Raw genomic sequence first — 19,373 nt, 5'->3', positions numbered from 1 at the left:
TCATTCCCACCAACAGTGTAGGAGGATGCCTGTCTCTCCACACCCTCGCCAGCATCTATAGTCTCTTGATTTGTTCATTTTAGCCACTCTGACTGGCATGCGGTGGTATCTCAGTGTGGTTTTGATTTGTTTCCCTGATGATGAGTGATGTGGAGCATCGTTTCATGTGCCTGTAGGCCATCTGGATGTCCTCTTTGGAGAAGTGTCTGTTTAAGTCTTCTGCCCATTTCTTCACTGGGTTCTTTGTTTTTTGGGTGTGGAGTTTGGTGAGTTCCTTGTAGATTTTGGATACTAGCCCTTTATCTGATATGTCATTTGCAACTATTTTTTCCCATTCTGTCAGTTGCCTATTGGTTTTCTTGATTGTTTCCTTTGCAGTGCAAAAGCTTTTTATCTTGATGAGGTCCCAAGAGTTCATTTTTGCTTTCATTTCCCTTGCCTTTGGGGATGTGTCGAGTAGGAAATTGCTGTGGTTGAGGTCAAGCAGGTTGTTTCCTACTTTCTCCTCTAGGGTTTTGATGGCTTCCTGTCTCACATTCAGGTCCTTCAGCCATTTTGAGTATTTTTGTGTATGGTGTAAGAAAGCGGTCTAGTTTCATTCTTCTGCATGTTGCTGTCCAGTTCTCCCAGAACCACATGCTAAAGAGGTGTCATGCTAAGCGAAATAAGTCAGGTGGAGAAGGACAGATACCACATGTTTGCACTCTTAGGTCTAACAGGAGAACAGGAGAAACCTAATGGAGGACCATACAGAGGGGAGGAGGGAAAGAGAGTTGGGGAGAGAGAGGGATGCAAAACTTGGGAGACTATTGAATACTGAAAATGAACTGAGGGTTGAAGGGGAAGGAGGAGGGGGGAAAAGAGGTGGTGATGATGGAGGAGGGCACTTGTGGGGAAGAGCACTGGGTGTTGTATGGAAACCAATTTGACAATAAACTATTTTAAAAAATAATAAAAATCAAACCCCTTAGGCCCTGAATTAGCTGGCTTCTTCCTTCCACCCAGCCCCTTCCCATCTGGCTACATTACATTAGGGTCACGCTACACTTGACCACACTACTCGTGACCACCATGCTCTCACTCCACTGACATTTCTGATAGTCCTTCAAGCACGCTCAGCTCTCTCTTAACTCATCACTTCTATACATAGTGTTTCCTCTGCCTGCATACTTTTTAAGGCTCGTAAGAAAGCTAGTTTGTTCTAGTCTCTCCAATCTTAGCTTAATACACCCTTTCTGGAAGTGCCTTCCCTGACCTCCCTATCTCCTCCACCCTTACTTTCTATCACAGTCCCCTACTCATTTCCTTCATTGTACTGAGCTTAATTTATAACTTTATCTGATTATTGCCTGACTGCCCTAAACACCCAGCGCACACATGTACACACACACACCAGAATGTAAGTACTGTGATCTCATCATCTTATTCTTTATTTTATCCCCATATCTTAAAAGAGTGCGTGGTACACACAATAAATAATGTTTGACTAAATTACAAAATTCATCCCTCATTAGTCTCTAGTACTATCTTTCTAAAAATCCTTGCTAATTTTATCAGTAAACAATGGCATGTTATTGTTTTAGTTAACCTCTGATTACTCAGGGCTTTGGACATTTTTATATGCTTACTGGCCCTATGTATACTTTGTTAGTAAAATTTATATATTTTGCTCACTTTTCTTTTGAGGAAGATTTTAATGTATTTGTGTTATTTACATAAGCAGGACATTGATCTCTTAACCGTTTTTGCATATTACAAAAATCTTTTCATTATTTTATGATTTTTTGTGCCTAATACTTTCTCTTTATGATGTGAAAGTTATCAGTATTTTTCAAGTAGATTTTCTTAATCATATTTTATAGGTGAATAATATGAGACTAAGAAAAAAATCCTACAAATGACTCATGTTTACTAAGGTCTATATCATACAATTTCACTTACATGTGGAATTTAAGAAACAAAATAAACAAACTGGGGGGTCGGGAAGAGAGGTAAATTAAGAAACCAACTCTTAACTACACAGAACAAACTGATAGTTACCAAAGGGGAGGTGCCATGGGGAGATGCGTTAAATAGTTGATGGAAATTAAGGAGGACATTTGTGATGAGCACCACATGTTGTCTGTAAGTGCTGAATCACTAAATTATACACCTGAAACTAATATTACGCTGGGTTAACTAATTGAATTAAATTGAAACTTGGAAGAAAAAAATGTATCTAACTCAAAATTCATGTTTTTTCTCCTCACATGACGCTGACTTCTGCACATTTAGAGTCAATATGTCTCAATGCTTGGCAGAAGATATTTAGCAAAAGCTATATTTCTATGCATATATTTAAGGGAAGAAATAAGTCTGATTGTTTTATTGTCGCATTTGCATGAATATATCACGAATGTCATCTAGCAGAAGATCTAAGGCTCCACGGATTCTCTATTTTAGAAAGACTGTCTTGGTGTTTCTAATGGAAATTGCTCATTTCCTGCCTTAAGACTGTGTGGGCCAACTGAAATGTTATGTTTCTGAGCTTTGGGCCAACATTTTTTTTGTCACTTAACAGTGGTATCTCATATTAATTAGGAACTCTAATTGATAGTCCTATATGTCTGGTTACTACAAATGGGAAAATGTATTAGTTGCTAATTAGCTAGTGGGTAGACAAAAATGTTTAATAATCCAGAATCTATGAAGAGAAGAAAATTAGTGGTATTCTTTTTGATGGAAAAGTTTGTAAGCCATTCTCCAAGAATATCTTTATTTTCATTTGACTCTACACAGTATTGCATTTTTTTAAGCTTGTTAATTTATTTTGAGAGAGAGGAAAGTGCAAATGCACCTGAATGGGGCAGAGGCAGAGAGAGAAGGAGAGAGAGAATCCCAGGCAGGCTCCACATTGTCCGCAATGCAGGGCTCAAACCCGTGACACTGGGATCATGACCTGAGCTGAAATCAAGAGTGGACACTCAACCAACTGAGCCACCCAGGTGCCCCCAGAAGTACTGCACTTTAAGAGGAAGGATTCTAAAGTAACTTTCTCATTTTTAATGTGCTGGAAGGCAATTAATTATTCCTATTTTATTTTTTTGTAAATTTTTTAATCTTTATTTTTGAGAGACAAAGAAATAGAGCATAAGTGAGGGAGGGGCAGAGAGCTAGGGAGACACAGAATTAGAAGCAGGCTTCAGGCTCTGAGCTGTCAGCATTGAGCCTGATGCGGGGCTCAAACTTATGAGCTGTGAGATCATGACCTGAGCCGAAGTCAGAGGCTTAACTGACTGAGCCATCCAGGTACCCCTTACTATATTAAGTAATATATCCTGAATGACAAGTTCTCTCCATATCAAAAGATCAATTCATAATAAATCATTCCATTTTATTAAGATTGATGGAAGTCTACCATCTTGCCTATGGGCCAGAATGAAAGAAGCAAGACATAAGAGGTACAGTGAAAAAAGAAAAAGTAGAAAAGGATGTATGTTACCTACAGTTAAGGAACCAAGTAAAAATTGCAAACATTTTTGTATACTTGCTAAGGAAACTTTCAGATTAAGATATTAAAGTTGTGTCATTTAAATTTTTATGTATAATTTATTTTTAATCTATGATTCAGTCAAGGAGTCTCTTGCCTACCACACCCTAAGAAGTTAGTGGCAGTGCTGGGACCAGAATTCAGGGATCATCTGAGCCCACAATAGGATTCTTATAACCATAACTCACTATTTCTAACTCAGATGATGGTCTGACTTGTAATTATCACAAACCACAATGGCATACACAAGCCATCTTCTGCTGGCCACTGTGTATGCAGTCATCGTACATGGATACTGTTAAAATAAATTGCACGACACTCATAGGGATACGTGCAGGGAAAATGATTTCTGTAAGCCCAGCAAAGTCATAAAGAGCCATGAAACTTCAAATGAAATTCTTGTTTCTGGCACAGCTAAATCAATCATGAACCCTGAAACTTCAGTCCAAGAACATGTTTTAATCAACATCAATTTTTCTTGTAGTCTTATGTACAATGTCCACCCTGAAGTACCGTCACTTTCGAAAATGATTTAGATACTGATTTTTAATCTTCTTCTTATGGTATTATAGCCCTTTTGTTTGCTCACATTCTGATTAGGCTGTTTTATATGCACTTTTCCTCCAGTGAAACTCCTTGGTTAAACAAAAGTAATAATGACATGATCTTAGATTAAGTTTCGTTTTGAATGTCTTCTCAAGGGCTTGAAATCAAGTCACAGTAAAAAGTGGATTAATTCAAAGTATCCTGATTTAATTGTGTTTATAGAGAGCACACAAAATGCCACATACATGATGAGGCTCAGAAAGGATCATACAATATTTTGTTAATATCCTGACTCTTAGTTACATTTGACATAATAACTTAATAAATATCATAGTAGGAGAACAGTTTTGCACCAGTATAAGGTGAAACAGCACAATGTTTTGCTTTCCCTGTTTTTTTCTTCTAGTCTCCAAAATGGTATGGACTTAAACATTAAACAGTGATTAGTAAATAGTAAATAGACTATCCTGATTAGAAATAGAAACTAAAACTAACATGTAGAAGTAGTGGTTTTGGTACATAAAGTATTTTGCAGTCATTGGTTATTTCTACTATTTAATTCTGTCATAGTCTGAGTGATTTCCCTGAATTGGAATTCTAGGAATAAGAATGCCACAGTTCATGGACCCACCACTGGCTTCTGCTCCCCTCATCATTTACCTTAAGATAAGCTTCATCTCTTAGTTAATGCTAAAGTATATTCTGTCCTCTACATTAGTGTTTTTGTTTTGTTTTGTTTTTGACTCAGCGTCATTTAGAAAAATCTAAGAACAAATATCGATCTAGACCCTTGTATGGCCTCTAGTCATAATCTAATTTGTTTAAAGCCTCATGGAAACTTATTTTGTTCATCACAAAATTGCCAGTTTCTTTTCCTAATTCAGTTCATCACCAAATCTGCAAGTATTGATTGAATCCCTGGAACTTAGTACAGTGTCTACTCCAAAAAGCACTTCAAAATATCAGTCCTTGGGCAATTCTGGGTCCTGTGAGAGAAACAGAAAGATGCATTCTTCCCTTCAGGTAGCTTACTGTCTACGTAGAGTGCCAAAGAAGAACAACTAAAGAACACAAGCTATGTGTGCATTGTATACCTTGTAACTATACTTATTACTATAAACCACAATGACCTTCCAAACTGCAGTTACAGCTGGGATTTCTAACTTTTCTCTTGTGATCATCCAAAGCATTTTGACATTCTCCCCTCTTGTAATTTTGATTATGTTCATCAATTATGAAAAAATGGATCTTACAGGATTAAAAAAAAAAGGAGGGCAAAATGAAAACTAAAAGGAATAAGCATATAGATGACTATTCCTTCAAACATTTTTTTGAACTTTGTGTAAGAGACTTGAAACAATCTATTTATTTATTAGGCTCATTCTCTTGCCTTCCTAGCAATTTCAAAGTTGACTGCTCTTACAACATAAGGAAATTAAATGCTGAGAGAGAGCAGATGCTGCTGGGGTGGGATGGGGAATTCGGTATAAAAGACTGACTTGATTACCTTAAAATCCCAGACTCTAGCTTAAGATTATTTTCTTAAGTATCCTCTTTTATCATTATTTAATTTTGGTCTCTAGGATTGAGATTCTATTGTTCCAAGAAAAACATACAGATTTTATATTCTGTATGTTTCCCTCCTTTGGATATGCCTGGAAGCTTCTCTATGTGGGGGTAAGGGGGTGGATCTTCAATGATGTTTGTAATTATTGGTCTGTGCTAGAATCATCACTGTTCTTTTTTTTTCATCATCTCACATTAGAAAAAGACACATACATTTCGTCACTTTAATACTGTATAGAAGGCTGTGTCATCAAGTAGCTCTCTTCAAATAAAATCAGTGACAGCCGACATTTGATAAAATCACCATAATATTAGAGAATAGATCTGCCATGAGAGGTTCCATTTTTAATTTATGTTATTTGAAAAATTTTTTTTAACTTTGATGGTAGTCAGACTTTCTATGTCAATTACCTTTGAGGTGTGAAAATAAAAAACCATGCACCTTATTTTTTACTTTATTCTTGTTTTTAATTCTTTTTTAGTGTTTATTTTTGAGAGAGAGAGAGAGAGAGAGATGAGACCACAAGTGGGGGAGGGGTAGAGAGAGAGGGGTACAGATGATCTGAGGTGGGCTCTCCACTGATAGCACAGAACCCAATGCGGAGCTTGAACTCACAAACCATGAGATCATGATCTGAGCTGAACTTGGACGCTCAACTAACCGAGACACCTAGGTGCCCCAAGAATTTTATATTCTTAAAAAGCATGAAGTTTGGCACAAAAGGGTCCAATAAATGGTACTTACTATGAGTATCAATATTTAGTCTCATTTTCTTCAGAGTTGAATTCAAGTCCTAGTTCCCTTTAGAAAATCTTACCTGAAAATTCAAACTTTTGTGATTATTACCTACTGTAAACAATTCTCTATATTTTGTCTTTTGACATGTGCTACTTTATACCTAATGTTTGTATTTTTTTAGTTTATTTATTTTAAGTGAAAGAGAGAGAGTGTAGGGGAGAGGCAGAGAGAGAAGGAACGAGGGAATCTCAAGCGGGGCTCAAACCCATGAATGGTGAGATCGTGACCTAGGCTGAAGTCAGTTGTTTAGCTGACTGAACCACCCAGGCACCCCACGTTTGTCTTTTTTATATGTTTGTCCAATCTCCCCAGAGAGATTGTTAACCTTAAGAGATAAGGAATGACAATGCCACAGTGTATCTCTAGGACCTATTTAACAGGGTGCCTTGTGTCTAGTAGATTCTCAATAAAAGTTGGGGGTAATTCAATTTTATTTCCACTTCCATGCTTTCTTAAATAAATGAGATTTCTATATTAACCTCCCAGAGCTATTATCTTTTAAATAATATTTTATAGTGATAACTAAGATGATCTAAGTCAACCTCTTACCAGACTCTATAGAAGAAAAAAAGGATTCATGGAAGTCAGCCAATGAATATCACCACTGTGTCAAAACACTGTAGCTGATTTCAAAACCTGCCCTTGTCTCTCACTGTGCCAATTTACTTTCCCCAAGATGTGCCAAATTTGGGAGGCCTGACAACAAAGGGCTCAGAGGTATTGCCAATTTCATAGTCCCATGGTGTATTCGTTGCCTCTGCTGAGAATTATGGGTTACGGAGGAGTTTTTCCCTGGCACTCGAGTTAGTTAGAATAAGCACAAGCCAAGAGAGTATTTGCTTTCATTTGTTAATGCAGCATCAACACTTCTTAGAAGCAGTAGACAAGAGTGTAAATGTGATGTTTATTGTAGTGACAACACACAGAGAGTATCCTCTCCTCAGCTTCTAAGAATCTGTACCTCTCCCTCTTACTGGCAGAGTAGGGGCCAAACATTCAACAAGCTTAATATAGTAGAAGAGAGAGCCTCACAGTAATGATGCCGCCTGATTAAAGGTTACTAGCTACCGGATACTGTGGACAGAAGAGAAGACAGACATATAAAGAAGGGGGAAGAGTTACTAATGTAAGGAAAAGCAATAAGAGTTTGCATGTTTAAAGGACACCAGAAGTATGGAATCATCATACACAACTGGCAAAACACATAAGAAAAATAATTCCCTAAATGCAACATGCTCCCTGGTCTTTTTTTGATGTAAATCAGATTTGGCTCAAGTTAGTTAAACTCCATGACCATTGTTTTCCTTACTGGTACATAATGATAACAATAGGATTGTTGTTGAGTAAATTGCCATTGAAAATCAGTGTGGAAACAAGCATGCGAACAAAGATGGCGCTGAATTTGAATCCAGTTTCTCCCATTCATTTTCAGCCACACGCAAATTACGGAGCCTCAGTATCCTAATCTAATGGAGATTTATTTATTTATTTATTTATTTATTTACTTGTTTACTTATTTTTTACTGATGGTAGAGAATATTTCTAAGGAAATATAGGGTGTTTGGCATTCAATAGGGTTTCTTCTGTTGTGTTGGTGTAGAGGTTTGGGACTTAAAGAATGATAACCAAATTTAGCATTTTGATTGTTTAGTATTTGATTATTATTTGAGAGGTGGCAAATAACATCTGATGGGGTTGTGAGTCGGGCAGGTGCTTTGAGGGACAACTGCAGAGCTGGAAGAGCTATAATGGGGACCGACCTTGTGGGGGTATCAGAAGGATGAAAGGGGAGGAAGGAAGCAGGCCCCCTACTGGGTATAGCAAATGGAAGGCCTTGCCCTTGGAAGAGTTCTGGAGCAGGGCAAGAGGCGACTGGTGTCCACCGTTGGCTGAGGCCGGGTGGACGGTGCTTTGTGTGTGGTAGGGCAGGCCTTTGGGGTAAAGGGGGTGGAGCTGCCAACCGGAGAGATTAAGCTGGATCTTTTGGGGACCAGAGGACCATCTTCCTTTGGAGGACATTTTACACCAAGTAAGGACAGCACAGAAAACCTGGGAATCTGACAGCATCTGAAATGTAAGGACTGCCTTCCTTGAAGGGTACAGCCAGTGGATGTGGGGCACCCCTGAACCCCAGGTCCAGACCTGTTGGTTTGTTTTTGTCTTCCAGCTTGGGGCATGTGTAGTGTCTTTAAAGAACAGAGGCTTAGGGATCCCAAGAAGAGTGAGTTAAGACAAAATTTTAATCATACATCTAAATTATAGGAAAAAATAGCAATGGTCTACATTAGAAACAAAATATAGTACCTGAAGACTTACTTTGAACAAGCAATCATGATAGGTGTTGGGCAGGGTGGATGGTAGTGTTTTTGAAGTAGTTAACAAGGGGGGATTCATAAATAACATTGCATTATTATTAAAGATTCCTTAAGATAATCTTTCTTGCTTGGTTTCATTTCCAATGTAAGCATCAGATTATGAGTATTTGTCCATTAATTAAACTGAGGTATTGTCAAAATAATAATAATGTGTATCATTTACGTCATATGGGTTTATGGACATTCCATACATATTCAATGTATTTTCATGACCCAAACATATGAAAGTGATTCTGCATAAATCACTCCCTTTGTAGCTTGTGAGGACAGGTGTTTTTAGATCCTTTTTATGAACAGAAAAAGACTGAGAATGAAAGAAGCATAAAACATGCCAGAAATTAAGTGGAAGTTAAATACAATCCTATGTAGGGGCACCTGGTGGCTTAGTTGGTTAAACCTCCAACTCTTGGTTTCGGCTCAGGTCATGATCTCACAGTTTGTGAGTCTGAGCCCCAAGCAGTTGGGGGGAGGGGCTGTCAGTGTGGAGCCTGCTTGGGATTCTCTCTCTCTGCCTTTCCCCTACTCATGCTCTCCCTCCCTCTCTCTCTAAATAAATGAATTTTTAAAAATGATCCTATATATCCTATATAAATTAAGTCACCTATACTTCTGATGAAATGGATTTCATTAATAACTTTCAGGTATAATCGTGAAGATTAATTTGTTCACGTAAATAACTGTAGTTTATACATTAGATTCAAATCTGCTTGTCATCTTCAGTTAGTGGAAAGTCCTGCCAATAGTAAAAATATTACTGTGTCCTGGGGTGCCTGGGTGGCTCAGTTGGTTAAGTGTGTGACTTCTGCTCAGGTCATGATCTCGCAGTTTGTGGCTTTGAGCCCCGCGTGAGGCTCTGTGCTGACGGCTTGGAACCTGGATCCTGGAGCCTGCTTCAGATTTTGTTTCTTCCTCTCTCTCTGCTCCTCTCCTGTTTGTGTGCTCGCTTTCTCAAAAATGAACAGTAAAAAAATTTTTTTAACAATATTGTTTCCTCATAGAAAGGTAAGCAGTGTGATAGAGAGTACCACAGGTGGGGATGAAGTGTAGGATCATTCACAGTGAGGACACAACAGGTTCCTTTTTGAAGGAGTCATCTATTACTGACTCCTACATCTGATAGAGCTCATCATATTTGCCAATAACATTAGGATAGTGGTTTAAATCTTGGCACATAGAAGTTATGTCTCTGACAGCTAGTTTTCCAAGCTGAGATCAGGATGCTTTGCAATTATCTCCCTAAAGAAACTACATGGACAATTATGCAATATTTTGGGTAATGAGGAAATGTTAGCTTACTGAACTAAAGTCTGAAGAAGTACACTGCTGAGAGAAAAGTAAAGTCGATTATTATAAAAAAAATGATACTTGAACTGTATTTTAAAGATAATGGATACCCTTTCAATTTTAAAAGTACTTAATTTAAAAAGTAAGAAGGATATTTGTTACTTAAGAATTTACCTTAACTTCCTGACTCAATGAAAGCAATTATTTAGATTTTTAATCCCACTATCTCCTAATTTCTTATATTCAGAGAACTATATATGGTTCAAGTTAATTATTTGTCTAAACTTTTCTAGATATTTGCTTCTATTGTCCACACACAAAATACAGGCTATTATTTCATGTGAAAATGGAATAAAGAGTTATGTTCAGGTCTTTTTCCTGGTGACTGAAGAATGTTTTCTTCAGAGGAAGCAGTCCTGTTTTTAACTTTTTTATTTTTGAATTATTTTTAGTTTTTGGGGTTTTTTAAATTGAAGTGGAATTAACATACAGTGTTATATTAGTTGCAGGTGTACATTATATTGATTTAAATATTCTACCCATTACTCAGTGCTCATCATGATAAGTGTATTCCTAATCCCCTTCCTCTATTTCATCCATCACCCAGCCCACCTCCCCTCTGGTAACCATCTGTTCATTCTCTACAGCTAAGAATGTGTATTTTTTAACTTCTTTAAATAATATACTTAGCTTGTCACCCTTGGATAAGGAACAGGAAAGGTGACACTGTCTATGGGGAAGCTAAAAGCAACGCAGTAGGACTTTGGGATCTGAATGTAATCAACAGTGGCGTGTATTCAAAACAGAATATTCCAGTGCAACTCACTAGCATTCTAAAGTCTGAGCAGGACCTTTGAGCACATTCAACCTTAACCTAAGAGCTTGGTGGACACATTTGATATTTAAGATGGGGAGAGTAAAAGGCAATACTTAATTCTACCATGGGCGATCAGAGAACAGCCCACTTGGAAAGTGATTTCATGCTTTTCCATTTTTTTAAACAAGAGCTTAATCCTCAAATAGTCTGTGATTTACCACAAAGACTCAGAGCATTATTTGGGGTCATTTTGCTTTATTTAACCTAGCCCTGTTACTATTTGTGGTATAAACTATGTTGATTAAGCAACATGTTTCTAGCAGGCTAAACACAATTGGAATAATTATCACAAAATAAGGAAAAAGAGAGCCATCAAGCCTCCTTGAGAGAGGCATGTTGGAAATTCTGCCAAGATCATTTACTGCCATGTTTATTGTGTTCACTCACTGGGTTCACATTCACATGTCAGCAAAGCTGCAAACTGTCTTTGGGGTCACTCATATATGGTTGAAACCATGAATCCTTAACCTGGAAATGCCAGATTTTCTGGTGAGAATAGCATTGGGAAAATGTCTTACAATATTTTAAAACACACAGTTTTATTATTTCCTGCCCTAAGGGATACTGTTGCTTTTGAAAACCAGTTCTTAGAAATTAGATTTTTTCCCCAATATTTTGAACGGCCTCAAATCAATGTACACTGTCAGCTGCAACATTTTATATACATTTCAAGAGAAGTAAGATTTTTTTATTAACAGTTCTATACCCTGGCTGTTAAAATGCTGTAAAATCAAATGTTTCACTGTGAGAGAGATATCATTTCTTCATTGGATAAGTCACCAAAAATGTTTTTTTCTGTTTGTTCAGACATGAGTTTAGCTGCTTCTGCTTTTGGAATGAAAAAAACCCTTCATTAACATTCCTGTAACTTCTGGGTTTTTTGTTTGTTCATTTTGTTTTAAGTCCAGTTTATAACTAGTTGAATCATTATCTGAAAGTGACTTAATAAACAACTCTAAGTAATTGTCTTGGATAGTGTTCTTCTTATAAATGAGTATTTGGTAACTCTTTACAATGTCTTGAAAGATTTACACTACCAAGTACTTAACCATTAATTACTGGAAACAGTATTACATTTTATAAAACCCCTCAAGTGGAGTTTCTTGGCTGGTACCCGCGTGGAGATTTGGGAAGAGCATCATTCTTGGAAAGAGCACGGAAGCTCCAAACCCCTCCCCCAATCTTGGCCTAGGCATCTCTTCCTGAATTATATCTTTTTATAGTAAACTAGTCATCTAGTGTCCTTATGAGAAAAAGACAGGGGTTTGACTACAGAACAAAGTAGGAAGACAATGTGACAGCTGAGGTCAGATGCTATGCTGCTGGCTTCGAAGATGGTGGTAGGGGCCCAGAGCCGAGGAATGCACCTAATCAAGCTCTAGAAGCTGGATAAGGCAAGGAAACAGATTTTTCCCTGGAGCCTCCAGAAGGACCATGGCCCTGGGGACATCTTAATGTTGGCCCAGTGAAATGCATTTCAAATTCTGATCTCCAGAACTATAAAGACAATAAATATGTGTTGTTTTAAGCCGAGAGAGAGAGAGAGAGAGAGAGAGAGAGAGAGAGAACAAAACCAGAAACAGAAAAAAAAAAAACCCAGAAACAAAAAACAGACACACACACTCACCTTTTTTTATTTACAGAAAAAAGAAAAATACAGGTCAGTGAATAGATGTTCTTTATATAATTATGAATGAATATTCATATTGTCATATATTGATATAATGATGAAAATGCACTGATTGATTTTAAAGTCATACTCTTTTTGAGATTAGAAAAAATTTTTAAAGATTTTAACTGACTGAAAGATTTTTTTAAGTAGAAAAAATATTACAATTGAGCAAAATTTCCACCACTGAAAATAAAAACAAGGCTTACAACTCCCCACTTGGGATCAAGTAACATTGAAAATTAAAATATAAGTGTCAGTATGATAAATCTATATTTCCATTTATCTGAAAAGCACAAAGCATAAATTGCAAAGTAATTAGAAGGGAAATCATTGGTCCTTCTGTTCATCTGCCTTGGTATAGATTTAGATTCATGTATCACAGACCAAATAATACTATTGCTGTGGTGCTGTAGACCACACACAGAGCATTCTGGAAGCATGCAAATCTTAGTGCAGGATCCCTCATCTGGCAGGTCCTCAATAAATGTGTATTTCTCTGTCAGAAACTAGCCAGGTGTATTGGCATAAGACATTTCCTTTTCTTTCCTCTTTTATTCTTTCTTGCCCTAACTTAGTCCTCTGCATAGAAGCTATTTAATTTTTCCTGGTAAATCGAGCACTTATGTTTATTCTCTTGGAGGTGTGCCCTTTCTGTTGAGCATCCTTCAAAGAGTCATAAAGGTCTGGTTCATACTTTTGACAGTATTTATTTCAAATTTTTATTTCCTCAGCTGCCTCAATTACAATCATAAATTATCTTTTAGGATGGCTTCTCTTTCTCATGGTTACCTTGGCCAGAAACTCAATTATCTGAACACCTGTAAAAGCAGCAAGAGAGTGTTGACTAATATTTTATTTTTAAAAGCACACACAAAAAAAGAGGAAATGGCTGTGATTATTTTTTTTTCTTGAAAAAGAAAATATAGTCATCTGATTTAGCCATTTAGAAAAATACTATTTTCAAATCTGTACTTGAGTTTGTAGGCAACTTTGGTCTATATCTACTAGATCGCTTTCTAAGCCTACGGTATTACTATTGAGAGTATGAGGCCAATACTGCCTGTTAATTTCTTCAAGAATAATCTCAAAAGCTAACTCTACCAAGGTGGTGTGGGAATATAGAAGCATTTCATGCATGAGAAGATCTGATAAAAGAAACTGTGGCCAATTGGCTTAGCTAAGATGGACAGGCTGAGAAAGAACCCAGACAGCTGCCATGCACACTTCATAGAAAAATACTCAGTTTGGAAAATTCTTAAATAACATAAATTGTTTCCCTTGCTGACCCACCCAGCTGCTCAAAGGCAAAAGACCCCAAATGGCTTCTTTGCAATCTCCTAGCTAATCAGAAGTTTGCTCAAGAAAAGGTAAGGAAAACTTGCCATTCCGAATTGTTCCCAGTTTTTCCTTCTTTCTCTCTACTTTTTCTTGTATAAATCAGTCTTTTTGTTAGATGAAATCTATTTATTACACATTCTATTGATCATATAAATAAAATAATGTGCTGAGAATTAACCTTATGTCTTTCTATTCCTTTTTTCCTCCTGTCATTCTTTGAATAGGAAATAAGTGTTTAATTTGAAGACGTATCTAAATATAATTGTGAGAATTAGCCTGAAATATTAAAAGGCTGAAGAGCAAAAGTTTTCTCTGTGCTATAGAGAACAAAATTTATATCAATAGTAATAATCACAGGATAAAAAGCTTTATTAAAATCAGAATACCAATAAAGTCTCTGTATTTAAGTTCAGAGGTCATATAACAGACATGGGACAAATAGCATTAATGTATTGTAATCTATAATTTATTTGTCTGTGAGTCTCATTACAGTGACCACTTGAAGCCAGGGTCTATATCTTATTCATCTTTGTATCTCCTGTTCTTAATACAGTGTCTGGCTCACATTCATTGAGCTGGTTTGTTGGGAAGTACTAAAAGGCACAGCCTTAGGATGTTGGAAGCTTTTCCAACGCCATGTGTTTGCAACACTGAATGAGTGGTCGAGTCAGGAGTCTCAAGCTCACTTACCGTTTTCCACCTGCCATGGTTAATGATCAAGCGAAATCTCGGCTCTTCTCTGTTGATCCAATTTCCCAGATCCTCACTGACAGCCCTCTTGTTAGGAAATTAGTGAGTTTTTTATATCCTGGCTGGGGTTTTAACACTTCCTCTTTTCTTGGCAACTGAAATTCTCTTTTCCATGACCAAGTGGAGTTGTGCAGATTTTCCTCCGAGTTGTAAACAAAAACACTCAAGTTCCCTGGCTTTCTCTTCATTACCTTTATGAATTTGACCTTGGCCAGAGACAAATGGTAATATAAAATCAATACACCATATGAGGAGAAGTGGAAAAATGGCTGGGATACAAATTTTATATTAATTTCCTGTCTATACAGGAACTTAAACAGATTGGATGTAATTGAAAGAGTCTCATTACTATTTGCCCAAGCCTTATTTGTACCTTCCTGAGAGCCACAGGACTTTAGACTCCCCATGTTTTGTGAACTGTGTAAACAACGTTCTGGAAATGGTCAGATCCTTTATTCCTATACAGCCCAACTATATGCAAAGGTATCAAGTGTAGGTTAAAAAATTAATAAAATCTGTGCAGCTATGGAAATCAAGAAAGAAATGAGTAAATTCTATGCATATTGCTTACAAGTTTTTAATAACACTTGAATATGACAGTAAGATAGAGGATCTTTAATTTCTGTCTGTATGAAAACAGCAAAAGAATATATTGAGAATGACTAAGCCCAGTTTTCTCTAATGATTATGCAATGAACTGTAAGTACTGCAAACGCTCAAGTCTCCCTACTCAACATGACCCCTGTCCAGCAACACTGAGATCATCTGGGAGCTTGTTAAAAATGTAGAAACGAGGCCTGCTCCAGACCTATTAAATAGGAAATGTATTCTTTTTAAAAATTTTTTAAATGTTTTTTTAAATTTACTTTTAGAAAGTAAATTTGTTTGTGTCTATGCTGCCCCCCAAATTCTACTTCTGAACTGGAATTCTTCCAGACTTTACACTAAGATTTAGTCTTTCCTTAAGCGTGCACTCAGTTTAAAGCCTTGATGAACTCAATCTAGAGTTGATAACTCAACAAAGCAGGGACATAGCCTAGAGCAGTCCAGTCCACAGGGATATCAGGCCGACTGCCCGTCTGTGAGCTGCTTCCTACTGGTCTGCAGTGACACGAGGACCTTGGTAGACTGTGCGTGATGCGATAAGCAACCTGCCCAGAGTGTAAATCACCGACAGCGCTACTCACACCGGCCATTTCAGCGATTGTGTTTTCCTAGTAAGAGTTTTTCGATGAAGGCAGCAGTCAGGCTCCATTCAGGCCAGGCTCATGGCCCTCCTTGTGGACAAGAACTTTGAGTAGCACAGACAAAGAAATTAAATGCAGAGGACCTCTCTACTTGCTAAATGTGAACATGTTTCATCACTCCCAAGTTATTTATTTAATTTTTATTTTTATTTTTGAGAGAGAGAGCGTATGAGCAGGGGAAAGGCAGAGAGAGAGAGAGAGAGAGAGAGAGAGAGAGAGAGAGAGAGAGTAGGGGACATAGGATTCAAAGCAGACTCTGTGCTGACAGCAGAGAGCCCAATGTGGGGCTCAAACTCATGAACCATGAGATCATGACCTGAGCTGATGTCAGACACTTAACCAACCGAGCCACCCAGGTGCTCCCAGTTCTTCAAATTATAGCATAAATTAATTACTAATATAGATTAACTTCTCCATAACTCTGTAATGTCTACTGTGTTCACTGGTAAATGTAGCCCCCAGACATGGTCTTCAATAGAGATCTGTTGAATGAATGAACTGCCCAGATCCACTCCAGTCATTCTTGTTATTTTCTTTTTTTCTGGTTTGTACTAGGAGCTTCCTGAGGTATAGATGTTTGGTATAGATATGGTAGGTCTTGCTTAAAGGGTCTTCAGCAGAAGTGATTGTAGGGACCAATCACACTACAGACATAAAGTATTAAATATTATAACAAAAGTAGAAAAATTGTGATACTTTTGGAAGCTTCAAGAATAAAGTCTTGCATGGCAGATTTTCAATGTAAAATTTAAAGCATTACTAATACATATTATATCAGAGTGAGAGTAGACAGAAGATCAAAATAGATGCATTTTTGAAAGAGGAAGGTGAATTCAAGGCATAGACCAAAAGGCACAGATCATCTAAGATTTTTTTTTAGCAGATATTAATTTGCTCCTTGAGAAAAGCTTCCTTTCCCTTCATTTGTGCCAACAAGTCATTTATCATTTTAAGATGCTCCATAGAGGCTAATTGATGTGCTATAATTTTTTCAGACTCCAGAGTTTTGGAGAAAGGTCAATGTGGTAGTAAAGTTGCCTATTAAAAATAGCATCTATAAAGTGTCAGAAAAGAGTACATGCCAGAGGATGAAGCAAATTGGGTTGCTTTCCTCCTTTTTCAGGATCCCAGGAAATAAATATTTTTATTACACCTGAGAAATACAACCACATAAGTGAAGCTAAAGCAAAATTCTTTTTTTAATAGTTGAGATAAACTTCAAACCATCTAAGTCACAGAATAAAGAGTGGTGATCTCAAAGGTTGACCTATGGGAATTTTTTCCCTTCTAATTAAAAAACAGACTATGATAAGAAAATGAGTTGGTGCACCACAGTTATTTAACGCCCTTTGAGAGTATATCATTTAAATAGGCACCATGTGCCTTGACTTTATCAAGATTTGTAAAATGTGTATTCAGAGCATCCATTAAACAAACCAACAGAGTCAGTTACGTATTGGACATTGCCCCTTCTGATTCACGCCCCCCTGGGCCCCATAGTTGACTTTTACAAATCCAAGTCTCGCATTGTCACTCCCTGCTTATAAGCCAATAGTGTCTCTTTCGTCATTTTTGGCAAGGTGCCCCAGGTGCTTACCATGTCATGAACCTCCAGATCCCTCTTCTGCCTGGTTATCCAACCTTGCCCAACTCTTGTACCACTCACTCACCTAATTCTCCTGCACTGCAGGCAGCAGTGTCTGAACCGTCCTATCTTGCACATCTGGTTAGGTTTCTCTCACTGCTTGGAACGGAATCACATCCTTTTCATCCTGGGAGACAGCCTTTCAGCGATAGAAACTCAACTGATGCATCATGGCCTGTATTTTTGCAGGGATTAAGTAAGACACTATATGTAAAGTATTTAGCACAGAACCCAAATATGCTAAACAACTATCATTATATAATGTATTATATAAATTACCCTATGCTGAGAAATGATACATCATGGAGAGACGGCCCACCCCCACCGCTCACTAGTTCTGTGAATCCGGCGACTTACTGAACCGCTGTCTCAGATTCCTCATCCGGGAAACAGATACAATAATAGTTCCTACCTCACAGCGTAGTTGCGAGAATGGAATACGTTTGGACGGGAAAAGTACTTAGTACCTGCCGCTTCGTAGGCATTCAATAAATGTTAATTATGCTCGTGATGTTTTTAAAAATAGTTTGTGATAAATTTCAAATATACACAAAATTGGAAACAATAATAAAGTGATTACTCATGTTTTGAGCACTCACTTTTAGTAATTATCAAAAATTTGCTATTATTATTTCATTTATCTAGCTCTCTTGTGTGTAGATATTTTTCCTGGAGTATGTTAGAGAGGATTGTAGACATCATAGCAGTTTACCTTTACATGCCTCTCTAAAATATGATAACTTCTTAAATAGAGCTAAAATACCCTTTACACCCCTATATTCCATATACGTCTTTGTAGTACCTACAATCTTTCATTGAACTTATTTATTTTCCTGTCTTTCCTTCTAGGCTCTGAATCTTTGAGAACAGTAATTCTGTTTGATTCACCTTAATCTCTAGCTTGCTACAAGAACATGGAAGGAGTTCAATAAATGTACTTTTTAAAGAGAGGGAGGGAAGGAAGGAAGGAAAGAAGGAAGGAAGGAAGGCAGACAGGCAGGAAGGAGACAAGGAAGGGAGGGACTGGGGCCTGGGTGGCTCAGTTGGTTAAGCTTCTGACTCTTGATCTCTGCTCAGGTCATGATCTCATGGTTCAGGTCATGAGTTCACGTTCTGCATTGGGCTCTGCATTGATGGCATGGAGGCTGCTTGGGATTCTGTGTCTGCTTCTCTCTGCATGTCCCTGCTTGTGTGCACACTCTCTCTCAAAATAAATAAATAAACTTAAAAAAAAAGGAAGGGAGAAAAGTGGCTCACATAACAATGTAAGACAGTTGACATTAAAAGATACAATAACAGTACAAATAGTGCCTGATCAACAGTAAGAGCCAAACATCGTGGTCCAAGAGAGGAGACTCCAAAAACCTATGTATAGAAAGATTTAATTTGCAAGTAAGATGTTATTTCATTGCCTGGGCTAGGTAGGGATGTAGAAAACAGAATAAAAGAGTTCATTATTCTATATCACCATGGTGTCAGAGTGTTTACTCTGCAGCCTGTATTTGTTCCCCATTTCCATTAATTTGTATTATTTATTATTACTGAAAGACTACTATATTTAAAGCCTCGTGGTGTCTAATGCGACACAAGAGTGTACGAAGTTTAAACATCAGATTGCTTAGGGTCAAGTTCTAGCTTGCCCTTTACTAGTTCTGTGATCTTGGCAAATCGCTCTCTGTCAGAAGATGGAGGAGAGACAGTAAAGTATCCTCCAAACTGAGAAGGCACTTTAAGAGCAGAAAATG

General features: G+C 37.4%; 1 protein-coding gene across 2 annotated transcripts in view; it reads left to right on the top strand.

The window, feature by feature from the left end:
- The window catches only part of PTPRO (protein tyrosine phosphatase receptor type O), a 239,483-nt gene that overhangs the window by 74,568 nt on the left and 145,542 nt on the right, over nt 1–19,373 (top strand). The window lies entirely within an intron of this gene.

The sequence above is a fragment of the Suricata suricatta genome, chromosome 10 (assembly GCF_006229205.1).
Source record: "Suricata suricatta isolate VVHF042 chromosome 10, meerkat_22Aug2017_6uvM2_HiC, whole genome shotgun sequence".
In the NCBI taxonomy this organism is placed as follows: domain Eukaryota; kingdom Metazoa; phylum Chordata; class Mammalia; order Carnivora; family Herpestidae; genus Suricata; species Suricata suricatta.
This window is presented reverse-complemented; position numbering and strand designations above follow the sequence as displayed.